General features: G+C 38.7%; 1 non-coding gene across 1 annotated transcript; it reads left to right on the forward strand.

Annotated features, from left to right (window-relative positions):
- Nucleotides 1-1,330: 1,330 nt before the first annotated feature.
- LOC127192500 (small nucleolar RNA SNORA48) lies at nucleotides 1,331-1,474 on the forward strand. The gene has a single exon (XR_007830982.1). It is a non-coding gene; the product is annotated as a small nucleolar RNA SNORA48 (small nucleolar RNA).
- Nucleotides 1,475-14,662: the final 13,188 nt, after the last annotated feature.

Below are 14,662 nucleotides of genomic sequence, written 5' to 3' on the forward strand. Positions count from 1 at the left end.
GGATTGAGAATCTCGTATTTGACTAGAGTAAAATGATGTTCAGAACGGTTCATCATGCCTGTCTGAGAGAAAAGAATCAACCAATGTCTAGGGTCTCTCCACATCAGGCCCTACACCTCTTCACGCTTTGTCTTATTGGGAATTGTGTGGGAAGATGTCTTAGTGACCTTTCCACCCTCCCCATTGTACCCATGACATCATCCAGTCTGTCTTTTGTTGCATTCATGTCTTCCTAGCATAAATAATAAGTACTTTTTTGAAATTTACCAGGTGAGAGGAATGAGTACTGTGTTAAGAAGTTTACCTCTGGTCCAGAAAACCCTGCATTATACAGATGTAAGAAAGAGCCTTCTCCATTTAGTACGTAGGGCATAGGATTTCAAACCAGAAGCACACTTAGAGAAGACAAACTACTTTATGTAAACACTTATCTTTTTTTCTATCCATTTATCCAGTTTTTATTTGCCAACATTCTGATATACTATTTGTTAGCATAGTGAAGAAATTTAAATGAGATTGATCATTTGACAGATATGAGAACTCTGATTTGGACTCTTAACCTAACCTTACTATCTAGCTCTTGGAAAATCCCAAGGCCCAATAATTGGACTAGCCTGTGTCAGAGCTCATCAACTCACATCAGAGTTAAATGTTAGCACTTTACACATTAATAACTAGGCTTTTAATGCAGTTGATTTTTTTAAAGCTGTGACTGGTCAAAGGGAAAAGCAGTAGCACTGACTCTCCTTGGCATGTGTCTCCTTGGACTATGATAAGATAATTTTGCCTCTTCACTTCATTTGCTTTGTGATAGATGTAGTTGGTTTGACAGAGAACTGCTGATTTCTTCTGGGAAGATGAGGAGCAATATAAGGAAGAACACACACCAGAACAGGCCACGCGCATGCTTTCTGCTTTATGCACAGTAGTGTTACGATTTATTCATGAGATGGCCATAGCAGAGTGGACTTTGTTCCTAATTGAATCACCTATTAATCCTCAGGCTAGCAAAAATATAATGCATTTTGAGATTTTGTTAACTGAGAAAGTAAAGCTCTCCCTTAAAATAATATTTATAGTCTTTATGATTCCTGTTTATTGTTATCTTTCATCTCCCAAAACAAAAAGCAAGCTTCTAATATTTAGAGTTTCCAGAAGACTCATAATAACAATATAAGGTCCAATTAAATTACATTTCAAATGAAGAAAATAAAGGATGGAAAGATTAGGTTACTTTCAGTCAGAGTTAAAACTCACACTAGTCTACCAAGAAACTCTAAGCTGGCCTTCCACTTGCTCCCCCTGCCCCTCCCACCCCACCCCCATCCCCTACCCCATGCGTGGGCAAAGAGACACCTTGGTGGATGATGGTGTTCTCATGTCAGGCAGGGGCACAGCAGATGGCAGTCCTTTGTTCATCCTAGCTTGATGCCAGGCTTGGTAACCAAATCTGTTTTATGCCTAGGACACATACAAATCAAATCAAACCCAGGCTGTGCATCATGGGAGGAAGAAGACAGACAGAGACCCAGTTCCCATCCATGAAATGGGGGCAGGGAAAAACATCCACAGACCTGCCCTCCACCCCGTGGCACAGGCAGGCCATACACACACAGAGCCCCACTTAACCACCACTCAGCACCTGTGTGTGACGTGCCACCCATAGACCTGCCCTCCAGTCAGAATACAAGCAGAGCCATAGACACCCACTTGCCAACAGGTGTCACCTCAGTGTGTGTATGTGGTGAAGAGATGAGAAAGAGAAGTGGTGCAGGGCAAGCATTATGAAGAGAGATCCAAGTAGAGACTCGAGGATGGATAGAGTAGACTCTTGTGAGTGGCCAGCCCACTTATGGTGAAATTCCAGCCCAAGCTGCTGCTGAGGGCCATGTTTGGGTCTGTGGCCACACAATGGCAAGGGTCAGTATCAATGTCCATAGCGCATATTACCAAAAAGAACATGAGGACATCTCTGACCAGGGAAAGCCACCAGGGACCTCATGGATGTCTAGGTGTAGGCTCAATTTTCTTAACCAATATATTTTATTAACAACTTAGTGACCGAGCATACGTCACTTATAACCCGACTAGCCAAAAAAACAGTAAATGAGGATTAATAGACACAATAACAAAACCGTAAGGATATCAGTTCCGAGGAACGATTCTCCTGGCACAATCTGCAGGATTTCTTCTGCTGGAACCTAGAGTAATCGGAACCCAGAACCTTAGCAGGAATCAGAGCCCTGAAGCCTTCCCTCGAGCGGTTCTCTCTAGGGGTGTGTCGAAGTGCAGCAATGAACAGCCAAAACTATCCCAAGTCTCCAAAAAGCTCCCACCTCAAGTTCTAGGCTCATTTATATATTTCCTCCCAGAGTCTCTTCATGGGATGTTTTCAGCTGGCAACAATTAAGCTCCTGGACGAGATGGTTGCTCTTCTAGTGGATTAGCCTCACCTGTTCTCACAGGAGACCGTTCCAATCCCGCACTTGGGATCCTAAAAAACAGGGTTATCTCTCCTTCATCTAGGGGCTGTGTACAACTGGTGGCTAGGTAGAGCTGGGCTCACCTCTCACAAGCAGCAGCAGTTGGGAGAGTGGACCCTGAGCCTCACCTAGGCAGCACAGTGGAGCTGGCCCTGGTGATGCAGTTGGGGGTGAGTCGGACCCTCATAGCGTGAGTGTGGGAAAGCAGACTCTGCCACTCATCTGCTGTGGGATGGCACAGGGGCAGAGATGATGTTACCACCCTGGCCTAGATCCATGGGTCTGAGATGGCACACCCCAAAACCTACATCATCTGTGAACAGTTGGGGCACTTGAAAGGGCCCATCCTCTTGATCCAAAGCTTCAGGGTCCTCATGACACAGGGCGGCAACAGGATAACTAATTTATTTACTGTATGTGCCTGTATACACATCGCGGAATATATGTGGAGACAGAAGACACTTTGCAGGAGTGCATTCTCTTCTATTACGCATATCCTGGGGGATGAATTCAGGTCATCCATCATGACAGGAAGCATCTTTACTCCCTGAGCCACATTGCTGAACTGGCCCAATCTTAAAACCTTAATTTTACTTTGTGTGTGTGTGTACGCGCGCGTGCGTGCGCGCACGCGCGCATGTTTTATTTCAGAGAGAAGGTTGCAAAGGCAAAAGGCAGATATTTAGGGACAGGGAGGTGAGCGAGAGTGGGGTGCATAATGTGACACACACAAAGATTCAAGCAATGCCTTATTTTTGTTTTTGTTTTTTTCTTGAGGAGGAGACTGTAATAGAACATGTTGTAGGCTTCGCATGGTTGTGGACTCTGTCTTTGCTAAACTCTGCAGTTTGGTGAATGAGCAACACATGCAGTATACGTATTTTCAAAAGTCATAGCTTCTCCTTTTTAAAATTAATTTAAACACATTTAAAGTTTTGTGTGTATCTTCTGGTCTGACATTACTAAGAGACCCAATCTCATGGAAAACTCCCCGATCACCTGCCTCTTACAATCTACTGTGCTCTCTTCCACAGTATTTCCTAAACCTTTTGTGTGGGAAATTTTTGTAAGTATAATATATATATATATATATATATATATGTGTGTGTGTGTGTGTGTGTGTGTGTGTGTGTGTGTGTGTGTGTTTAGTTTGTTAGTTTCTATTCTTGAAAAGCAGAAAATTGACAGTTGAAGCTAAGCAAAAATCACACTGATGCTCATTTCTTTTGCACTGTGGATTCTACAAAACTAAAATGTGGAAAAATGATATATTTGATGATTAGATGAAATAATATTGAAAAAGCAAGTGCCAAGCTGAATGCTTTTCTATATTTAGGCTCAACTAATCTCATTGTTCTTTGCACTCTTGCTCTAATATAGAGTCCCAGTTTTCTGAGTCCCAGTTTTCTCCTAGAATTGATAGATCTTTAGATCTGGGAGGAAGCTTAAATTCATCCCTGTTACTTAGTGGTGTAATTTTAAATAAGGGCTTACTTAATGTCTACATGAGCACACAAACCTGTGTGTTGGGGGAACAAAACAACATCTACTTTAAAGTATTATTATTATTACTATTATTATTATTATTATTAAATAAATTAAACTATTAACATAATGTTGGCATTCACCAGTCATTGAATAGCTTTAAACAACCTCCTGCTTCTAGCTATTCCCTCAACTCTTCTTTTACCCTTATATAACTCCTCTGTTAATCCAGGGTTTCTCACATTTATCCCTCTATTGCTTGTAGGCTCAATTTTCTTAGCAAATATATTTTATTACAAACTTATTAACCAAGAGTACCTTACTTATAACCCAACTAACCTAAACAATAGGAAAAGAAGATTAAAAAAAAAAAAACACACAATAAGGAAACCATAAGGATATCAGTTCCAAGGAATGATTCTTCTGACGTAATCAGCAGGATTTCTTCTGCTAGAACCTGGAGCAACCAGAACCTGGAACCTCAGCTGGAGCCCAGAGCCCTGAAACTTTCCCTCGAGCGGTTCTCTCTAGGAACGTCTCGAAATAGAGTGATGAACAGCTAAAACTATCCCAAGTCTCCAAAGGCTCCGCCTCTTGTATTTGGCTCATTTTTATACACCCTCTCAGAATTTCTTCAAGGATGTTTTTCAGCTGGTTAACAACCAATCTCCCCCCACATGGTGGTTCGACTTCTAAGGGGATAAACATCACCTGCTCTCTCACAAGTCTTTTCTCATCCCCCACTTGTGATCTAACCAAAAAAACATCTTTATCTCTCCTTCAATTGCTAATGATTCATCAACTGTCTTAACTTTCTCTTTGTGTGGATATATTATCAACATAATAGAAATAGTTAAATTAACATTTATTAGACAACAATAACTCTTCTTCTTCTTCTTCTTCTTCTTCTTCTTCTTGTTGCTTTAAAATTCTTTATTTAGTCTTGTCTTTTAAAAATTTTTTTTCTTTACATCTTGGTCATAGCCTCATTGCCTCTCTCCTCTCAGTCCTACTATTCCTCCTTCTCCCCCATCCTCCCTGCCCTATTCCTCAGAAAAGGGGAGTCTCCATCCCATACATCCCAGCTTATCAAGTCACATCAGGACTGAGCATGTCCTCTTCTCCTGTGGCCTGGTAAGGTGGTCCCACCAGGGGGAAGTGTTCAAAAACCTGGAAACAGACGCATCCCCCACTCCCCTTACTAGGGGACCCATAAGAAGCCTAAACTTCTCATTGGCTACATCTTTGTGGGGTGCCTACATCCAGTCCATGCATGGCCCTTGGTTGGTGCTTCAGTCTCAGCAAGCCCCTCTGTGCCCTCATTAGTTGGCTCTGTTGGTATGCTTGTGGATCTCATGTCATCTCCATGTCCTTTTCTCAACCCAGCCCCCCAAAACTCCCTACTCAATGCCCAATGTTTGGCTATGAGTCTCAGCATCTGTTTCAAACTGCTGCTGGGTGAAGTGTCTCAGAGGACAACTTTGCTAGTCTCCTTTCTGCAAGCATAGCTGAGTATTGTTAATAGTGTCAGGGGCTGGCTCTCTCTCATGGGTAGGTCTTGGGTTGATCCAGACATTGGTTGGATATTCCCTCAATAGCTACTCTACCTGCTTTATCTTTGTCCTTGAACAGCTTGTAGGCAGGGTAAATTTTGGGTCAGTTTTGTAGGTAGGTTGATGTTCCCATCCTTCTACTAGGAGTCTTATCTAGTTAGAGGATATCCTCTTCGGTCACTATGGCCCCTGCTACTAGAAGTTTCTGCTAGAGTCCTCCTCATATCCTCCCAGGAGCCTACCTTGACTTACGTCTCCAGCTTGTCACAGAGATGCTCCTACCCACAGTTTCTCTTTTCTCTGCAGGCCTTTTGTCCTCTCATACAGCTCTCCCTAGGTCTGATCTCCATCCTCATATCTCTGCACCCCCTCTCCTTCCTTGCTCCTTATCTTAAACTACTACTTCTGTCTTTTCTATTTCCCTTTCTGAGTGAGATTTTTGCATCCTTGCTTGGATCCTCCTTGTTATTTATCTTCTTTGGGTCTGTGCATTGTAGTATGTTTATCCTGTACTATATGACTAATATTCACTTATAAGGGAGTACATACCATATGTATCTTTATAGGTCTGGGATACTTCACTTAGGATGATCTTTTCTAGTTCCATCCATTTCCCTGCAAATTTCATGATTTCTTTGCTTTTAATAGCTGAGTAGTATTCTATTGTGTACATGTACCCAATTTCTTTATCTGTTCTTTGGTTTGAGGGGCATCTATGTTATTTCCAGATTTTGGCTTTTATGAATAAAGCTTCTAAGAACAGGAAATGCAAATCAAAATGACTCTGACAGTCCATCTTACACCTGTCAGAGTGGCTAAGATCAAAGTCTCAAGTGGCAGCACATGCTGGCAAGGATGTAGAAAAAGGGGAACACTCCTCCAGTGTTGGTGGGAGCGCAATCTTGTACAATCACTTTGGAAATCAATCTTGCACTTTCTCAGAAAACAAGAATAGCTCTACTTCAATAACCAGCTATACTAACTCCTTTGTATATACTCAAAAGATGTACCACCAAACAACAAGGACACTTTCTCAACAATACATATTCTAAGCACTCCAAATTCATTCTTTCATTTACAACCTGATGCACTTAAGGTAAACCTAACTTAAAATGAAACAAATCAGCACAGTGGCTGTCTCTGAAATGTAACAGCAGAAATTTAATGGGGAACACGCCCCCAAGGAAGTATGTGAACTTAAAAAAATTGTACTCTGCCTTAAGAGATGGATGTTAACACTGGTATGAGTATTTCATCATTGGTAAACTATCCAAGGAGATTTTGACAGGAGAAATATCTGGAATTAAGTAATTTTTCTTTTAATTATTTAGTTTATATTTTTGTTTGTTTGTTTTAAGATAGATGTATACTATGCAGCTCAGGTTGGCCTAGAAGAGTTTGTGGAGCCCAGACTATGCTTCTGTCTCTTAAGTACTAGAGTTATAAGCCCTTGCCACCATGATTTACATAGAATTGTCGTTTTGGATTGTCTGTTTGTTTGCTTGGTTTGGTTTTATGTTTACTTTCAGATAAGAACACTACAGACTTGGATGATCAATTTTTTTAGTCAATTTCTCATTTGCTAGTATCTCTACTGAATGGAAATCCAAACAAATTTAGTGAAAGGCCTTTGCACAATACCTTGTTTTTTTATTTATTATTATTATTCTTACTGTGTTATTTTAGACAAAGATTGAGACAGAGAAACAGATTCTGAAATATATTGACTTACTGGATTAGAAAGATGGGGTTTCCTTATTTTTCACAAAACTCCATAAAGAAAAAAAAAAAAAAAAAAAAGACCATCTCAAAATGCTTAGTAAGGTGGTGAGACCCAGGATACATCTTCTTTAATCAGTACATATTTATTAGAATTTGTGGCAAGGGTCCAGTGGGGTCATTAAAAGTAACCTCTGGCAGCAATTTGAAATGGCAACTCACCCAGTAAGAACTAAGGTAGTAAACAGCTGTCAATGCCTCTGCTGTGCGCCAGCAAAGAGTCAGGGTGTCTCTTAATCAGAACTTTAGCAATCAAGTAAACCTGTTAAATGTCTAACCCTCTGTGACAAAGCATACATTTAAATTCTAAATCAAAGATGCCAGTGAAGGGTCCTTGCTATTTTGATGATTATAAAACAAAGCCATGTCTTTGCAGAGCTGGGGTCACTTCAGGATCATTTCCTCCTTCACGGAGGCAGCCGCTTCTAAATTTATAATAACCTTGCCCCATATGTCACTTGCAAGCTCTCCATCAAAAGGCACATAAAGATACAGAAAACTGAATTTGAAATGTAAATTTCAAACAGGACAATTGATCAAATCACAAAGACATATTTCCCTGTGTCATGATGAGCATAAACTGAAAAAATGCCTGCCAGTGTAATAATCTGAGGTCACTCTTCATTACTTAATATCCATATTAAGTACATCATTTATTAATTCAGCTCTCACAGCAACCATATAAGGCTTTATTATGATTATGCCCATTTGTAGATGAATACAATATATTAATTGGGTTAACAGGTTTTCTCAAGGACACATATCCCATAGTTTCTGAGTGGAAGAGAGAAAATTAAGATGTCTCTACTCCCTTTTTCTCTACTACAAGATATATTGTCCTTTCCCAAGAGAACAGAAAAACATTGAGATATTCTGTGCCTATACTGGCTGGCTCTTGGAGGTGCACTGACCCTGGAAAGCAGTTTTTAAATAAATCTATTTCTCCCTCCACTTCATAAGTAGTTCCTCACCTCTGCAAACCTTTTGAAGCCCCGAATCCCAGGGCATTGTATACTAAAGAAAACACACAAAAACTGAGTTCTGAGGGCAAGGAGAATGTTTTGAATATTAGATACCAGGAAAGGTAGCTTAACTTGTACTACACTGATTCAAGAATTATAAGCAAAATATTAGTTTCCATTAACTTACAAAGCATGATTGTGACACAGAAGAGTCAGTATTTGCAAAGCGAGCTGCACAGAGCTTCGTATACAGACCTAGAAGACGAGTCCCAAACTCGTCCTTTGTATCTGAAGCTGTGAGAGAGATGCCAAAGGCTTGTTAAATGTTAGATTTGACAGAGCTCCAACTGTACAAAGATCATAAGCAAGATGGCAAGAAGGAAAATCAAGAATAATGGACATATGAAAAATATTATAGAATGAGGCTAGATCTTTCCCTAGAGATTTCAGGAAATCTCCGAATGTGATTATTTCCCACTAGCATATAAGCTTCTTATGTAAGGGTGGTATTTATTTTCTCAGAAATTCTTGACATCAAGTACAATGTTGGTAAGAACTAGACCCTCAACAAACAAAAGTTAAAACAAACAAACAAACAAACAAACAAAAAAGCACATATACAAAAACAACAAACAAATCCCACTCGAAATATCATCATTAAAGAAACCCCCAAACTGAAAGCTACTAACCTGCACTCCTGGCATATTCAGATAATCAAGTTTACTCCTTCTCAAGTCTCTGAGGGAGTTAAAGACCAGGTAGCTTAGTTTTACAATGAAGCTTAATTGTTTATGGGTTAAGATGATTTTAGGTCTAGATAGGTGTTCTAAGTTGATAATGACAGTATGTGATGGAGATTGATTTACATTCAGAAAGTTAGATGCACCAAGATAGGAAACATGTCTTCTTCAAGGTTGTCAAATACAAATAGCCAAAACACTAAAATGTAGCATTTATATAATTCCTGATTGTGTCACTGTTCTTCTTGCCATAGGGAATCTATTGTATATATGTTTAATGATATAAATATATATGTACAAAAATAAAATAATTTTAAAAAAATGATGAGTATGGTCCTGGTGATGCTTAAAGAAATCATTCCCATGTTCCACCAATAAAAATGTACTATATGCGCAAAAAAAAAAAAAAAAAAAAAAGAAAGAAAGAAAGAAACCCCAAACTGTTAACTGCAAAGCTAATTTCAAATACAAGCTCAGTCAAATTATATGACATTCTTGTTATTTATGTGCCAAGAGCTTAAAGATGTATGCTTTTACCTCACAATATGAGTCTCCTTGCTTTAACAAATAATACCTGAATTTCAGAGGCTTAGTAGAATCAAGTTCTTTTCTGATGCAGATTATAATCTGCATGTGAACCAAATGTTATGTACACCTGTCTTCATGAGCCATGTCAACCAAGGCTCTTTTCTTTTAGATTTTTATTACACATATTCCAGAGACAGAAGACATAGAACGTGATTGAACAGGCTTGTCTTGGAAATGACATTCGTTATGTTACATGGCATAGGCCAGTAGCAGTCACATAGTTACAGTTGAATGTGACAACTGGGTTATGGAAAGCTATTTTCCCATTTTCCAGTAAGAGCAAGAGTAAATGTTTGTCCACTCACTGATCTGGTCTATTTCTCTGAGAGCCAATGTTTTATTACACTTTCTTTCACACAGTGACATTTGGTCATTCATCATACAAGCACTTCTCTCAAAGCTTAAAATTCCCATTAGTGACAGTTTATCTCTGAGTCACTGATATTGCATGATACAATGAACTCTCTCAGCGCAGCCTTTTACAGAGATGGAATATACTCAGTTCCACTGGGGCACGGAAGTTGCATGTATAGAGAAATATGTAAAATCCTCCTGGACATGTGTATGAAAGATTCTGTATCCTAGGTGAAGGGAAAATCCCTAGTGAAGTTCTGCTCACAAACATCCTAACAGAAGAAAGCTTATTTCTTTTCCCACCATTCTCCACGTGACCAATAAAAGAGAAATCTTTCAGCTCCTAGATCATTTCCAAGTCCTTCCCCAGGGCTATCAATATTTCAAAGGCAGCTTCTACAAAACTACTAACCTAAGGATAATTTCCATTTCAAATAATTATTTTTATAAGTGATGAGGAGATTCTGAGTCATTCTATTTGCTTCTAACCACAAAATTTTATCATAAATATGCTACTAAACTCTACATAATTAGTTTTTGGTTTGTTTTTCCTGCCGTGAAACTTCATTTTCCTTTCTTTTTTTTCTTTCTTTCATCCTTTCTTCCTTCTTTTTTTTTTTCTTCTTTCTTTCTTTTGATGTAAGTGGACTCACTTGTTAACAAGAGACACTCCTTTTAGACCCCGAGACTGTACATTTGGCTACAACATTCTACTGGACTACTTTGACCCAGACTTACATATTACCATGGGAAAAATCAACATAGAATAAGATAATGAAAATTGTAGAACAGCTTAATACCACTGTCCATGTGCAATAATCTTCAATGTCTAATTTTTGGTTCCCCAGTTCACATATTGTTTTTCTGGTGGGAAGCTCGCACTATAGAGCATCACTTGACATATGTATCTCATTATACACCATGCAAAGAGAATGGCACTTTACAGAGTATCACCAAACAAGGCTCATGTGCCAAGAGAAGTGATACCTGGCAAGTGGTATGCTCTTGTGAAATCAACTTTCAGGTGATGTCTCCTGATCTATATGCCTCTTATCCTGCTTTCACAGTTGATTATTTTCTGTTTCTCCTCACAACAACTAGTTTTGTGAGCTCCTCTTTTTTTTTTTAATAGTTCAGCTCTTGCTACTTGCAAGCCTGTGGTGATGTTTGATGTGTTCTCCCCTCATTTTCACATCCTCTGCTTGGTAATTAGGTATGGAGGTCTTAATCAGATAGAAAGGCTTTTGCTTGTTTGCTTGTTTGTTTTATTCTTCTCTCATATACTGCAGCCAGATTGCAGTTTCCCCTCCCTCCACTCATCCTAATCCTCTTCCCCACAACTCCCCTCTCCACCCAGATCCATTCCGACCAATTTCCCTTCAGAATAAGACAAGCCTCCCAGAGATAACAATTGAACATGGCATAACAAGTTACAGCATGACTGGGCAATATACTTTCATATCAAGGCTGGACAAGGCCACCCAGTAGGAAGAAAAAGATCCCAAGAGCAAGCAACAGAGTTGGAGACACCACCCCCACTTCCATTGTTAGGAGTCCCACAAGAACACCAAGCTACCCCCTAGCACAATGGAGTGCTCACTGCCATACTCATCAAGTGCTCATGCCTATGTTGATCTCCCTCTTCTTGAGTGCTCTGTGTAACATTCTTATGTTGTGCTCCTAGAAGGACATGGAAACTGATGATTAGGCAGCATTTTGAAATAGCTTCCTATAGCAGAATGAAGTGGCAATGTTTCCTTGCATATTAATGAAATAAGCAAATACATTGAGAAAGTTTAAATCACAAGTGATCTCTCTTTTTCTTTCTCTCCAATTCTATCTCCATCAACAGTGTTTAATAATAAAGTGAAACTAATATTAAAAAGTCTAAAGCACTCTTGGACTATGTGTTATATTAATTGACATCATGTGAAATTAATAGATCTACATCACCGTTAAAGCATTCTTTTTCAATGAGTAAATTTCCAACAAATGAGTGAAAATTGTGATGTAACTCAAGCTTCCTCCTCCTTTTCTCTTATTCCTTGTTATGTGAGTCATTGAGGGAAGTCAGGGAAAGAACTCAAGTGGAAACTTGAAGCATAAACTATGGAAGAATGCTGCTTACTATGTAGCCTGCATTCTTACATGTCTCAGGAACACTGTTCCAGAATGCCACCACTCAAAGGGTGCTGGGGACTCCTTCAATAATTAATAATCAAGACAACTCTCTACAGACATGGAAACAGAACAGTCTGATCTGGACAATTCTCTACTTGGGACTCCCTTCTCATAAACTTTAGGCTGTTCCAAATTAACAGTTAAAGCTAACCAGAACCCTCCACCAGGAGAACAAACAGTGACATCTATATGCCACTAATAAATAGTGCATCTTAAAATTTCTACCCAGCAGACTCAATTTTCCTTCCCACTAAAACACTAAACTTCATATAGAGAAAATAATAAAATTCATCGCGTTAGACTGAAGAAAAAGCCATATTCACCTTCTCTAAGTATATTAAGGATATAAATTTCAAAAACTAATTAGAACTCTAGTTTTCCCACATAGAAGCTTTTCAGTAAAGCTGTCACTACCACAGCTAGATGAGCAAACATTTTGGCATATGTTCTTTGTGACAGTTTTGAGTTTGCATGGTGATTCTATGAGCTATGAAGTGTTATGTTTGTACTATAATGGATGTGATTACTGAAATAACATGAACTTAAATAAAGTTGGACATGTAGGCATTAGCAAACTTGTGATTTCACAGTCTATTATTGGAGATTTAGGAAATACACATTATGCATTGTATTGTACGGTTAAGATATGTTCAATCAGAGAAACTCAGTCCCTGACTGAAGACAAGACAAGTTAGTGAAACTGAACTCTAGAAGCCAAAATTTCTAAATTATTAGTCTAATTACTTTTCTATAATGTTCTTTTTGCCTTGCTTAGGTTATTAGAAAGCAATAAGTGTATATTTACCACTTACTATGGAAAATAGGACACCACGAAATAATCATCTAATTTGCTAAGTCTAAATAATTTATCTTTTACTATATATTAAACATCTTTCCTCAAAACAGGATAACATGTTTATGTGAAAATTCCAGAGACATTTCAGTTTTAAATTTAAAAACATATTTTAAGAAAAATTAAACTGAGGAAGTCACATGGAAGGTAAAACATTTTATTTCAGGATTGACAGAATCAAATCCCAAAAGACACCCCCAATGAATACTTATAGGTATCTAAAACCAGTGGCCGTGTAAGCTTGACCCTTTGCTCTCATCGAGACTCCTCTGCATGGTGCCAGGTGGGCTCCCAAAGGAACAGATTGGCAAACTCTTTCTTGACATGTTGTTACTTAATCACATGAAGGAAAATCAGGCCCCACACAGTCATATTCCAGGCATTTCACTAGAGAGTATAAAAAGAGTGTTCTGTCAATATTGCTTCTTTTCCTATAAGCTACCAGGATTGCTTTTAGCCATTTCTGTATATTGTGTCAGTGTTCCTAATTTTCACAAGTTTAATATGTCACTAGCTAGAATCATCTTTTCATGTTTGAGGCAAACACATACCACAATTTGATTCTTAAATGATCATTAGACAATGCGATGTCTTCATTTATGCAGCATAAGCAGGCTAATGTCTCTAGACATCTGGGACATTTTCTCCAAATATGCATGATTAATATTCTCATTTTGCACAGCACTGAAACTCATGCCTAATTTGCTGTTTTCACTTTACTTACGAGGCTTCAGTCAACTGCTTCTTCTTGGGTCTCTTGCAGCATCTGTGGCTGTCCAGTGTTTGAGATCTTCTGAACTCTGATTGGAAGCAGAAAGAGATTCTTATTCTGGCCTTTCCTTTACACAGATGTGTGATTTGACACAGTCTACTTCCCCCGCGCCCTCCGCCCACCCAGCCTTTATGTCTTTATTTTAAAATCAGCAAAAATCTTGCCATCATTTCACATAATTGTTATGACTGTGATAATTAGTACTCACGTGTTGTCTCATCTTTTTAGACTGTTACATTTGATCTTAGTCCAATGGCCAAGAAACAGTTGTTTGGGTGTTGATAAGGTCAGTCAGATCATTGAGTAGATAACAGTTCTTCTTTTAAAAGTTTCTTCCTTTCGATATATGAAATAAATTACTATATTTTTAAGAAGTCCTAATACTTTTAAATTATTTACCTAATATATTTACTGCATGTGCCTGTATACACATTGTGGAATATACATGGAGACAGAAGACACTTTGCAGGAGTGCATTCTCTCCTATTACCCATATCCTGGGGGATGAATTGAGGTCATCCATCATGACAGGAAGCATCTTTACTCCCTGAGCCACATTGCTGAACTGGCCCAATCTTAAAACCTTAATTTTACTTCCTGTGTGTGTGTGTGTGTGTGTGTGTGTGCATGTGTGTTTCCAAGGACCAAACTTAAAGCCTTTTGCATGCTAGACCAGTGCTATATCATTGCGTTATATCCCCAGCCATTTCATTTCCACGTTAGTAAGGTACTCAAATGTAGAATGCTGTATACACCTTTGTATCTTCACAATTCCTAACATACTACCTTATATAATTTGATAAATATGTAATTTCTCTGTGGTATAGCAAAGTTAGGTGATTTGATACATGTTTTCTTTTTAGTCTAGCATATAGTAATGGGTTTTAATTGTGAAATGTTTGGAAACATCAG

The sequence above is a fragment of the Acomys russatus genome, chromosome 7 (assembly GCF_903995435.1).
Source record: "Acomys russatus chromosome 7, mAcoRus1.1, whole genome shotgun sequence".
In the NCBI taxonomy this organism is placed as follows: Eukaryota; Metazoa; Chordata; class Mammalia; order Rodentia; family Muridae; genus Acomys; species Acomys russatus.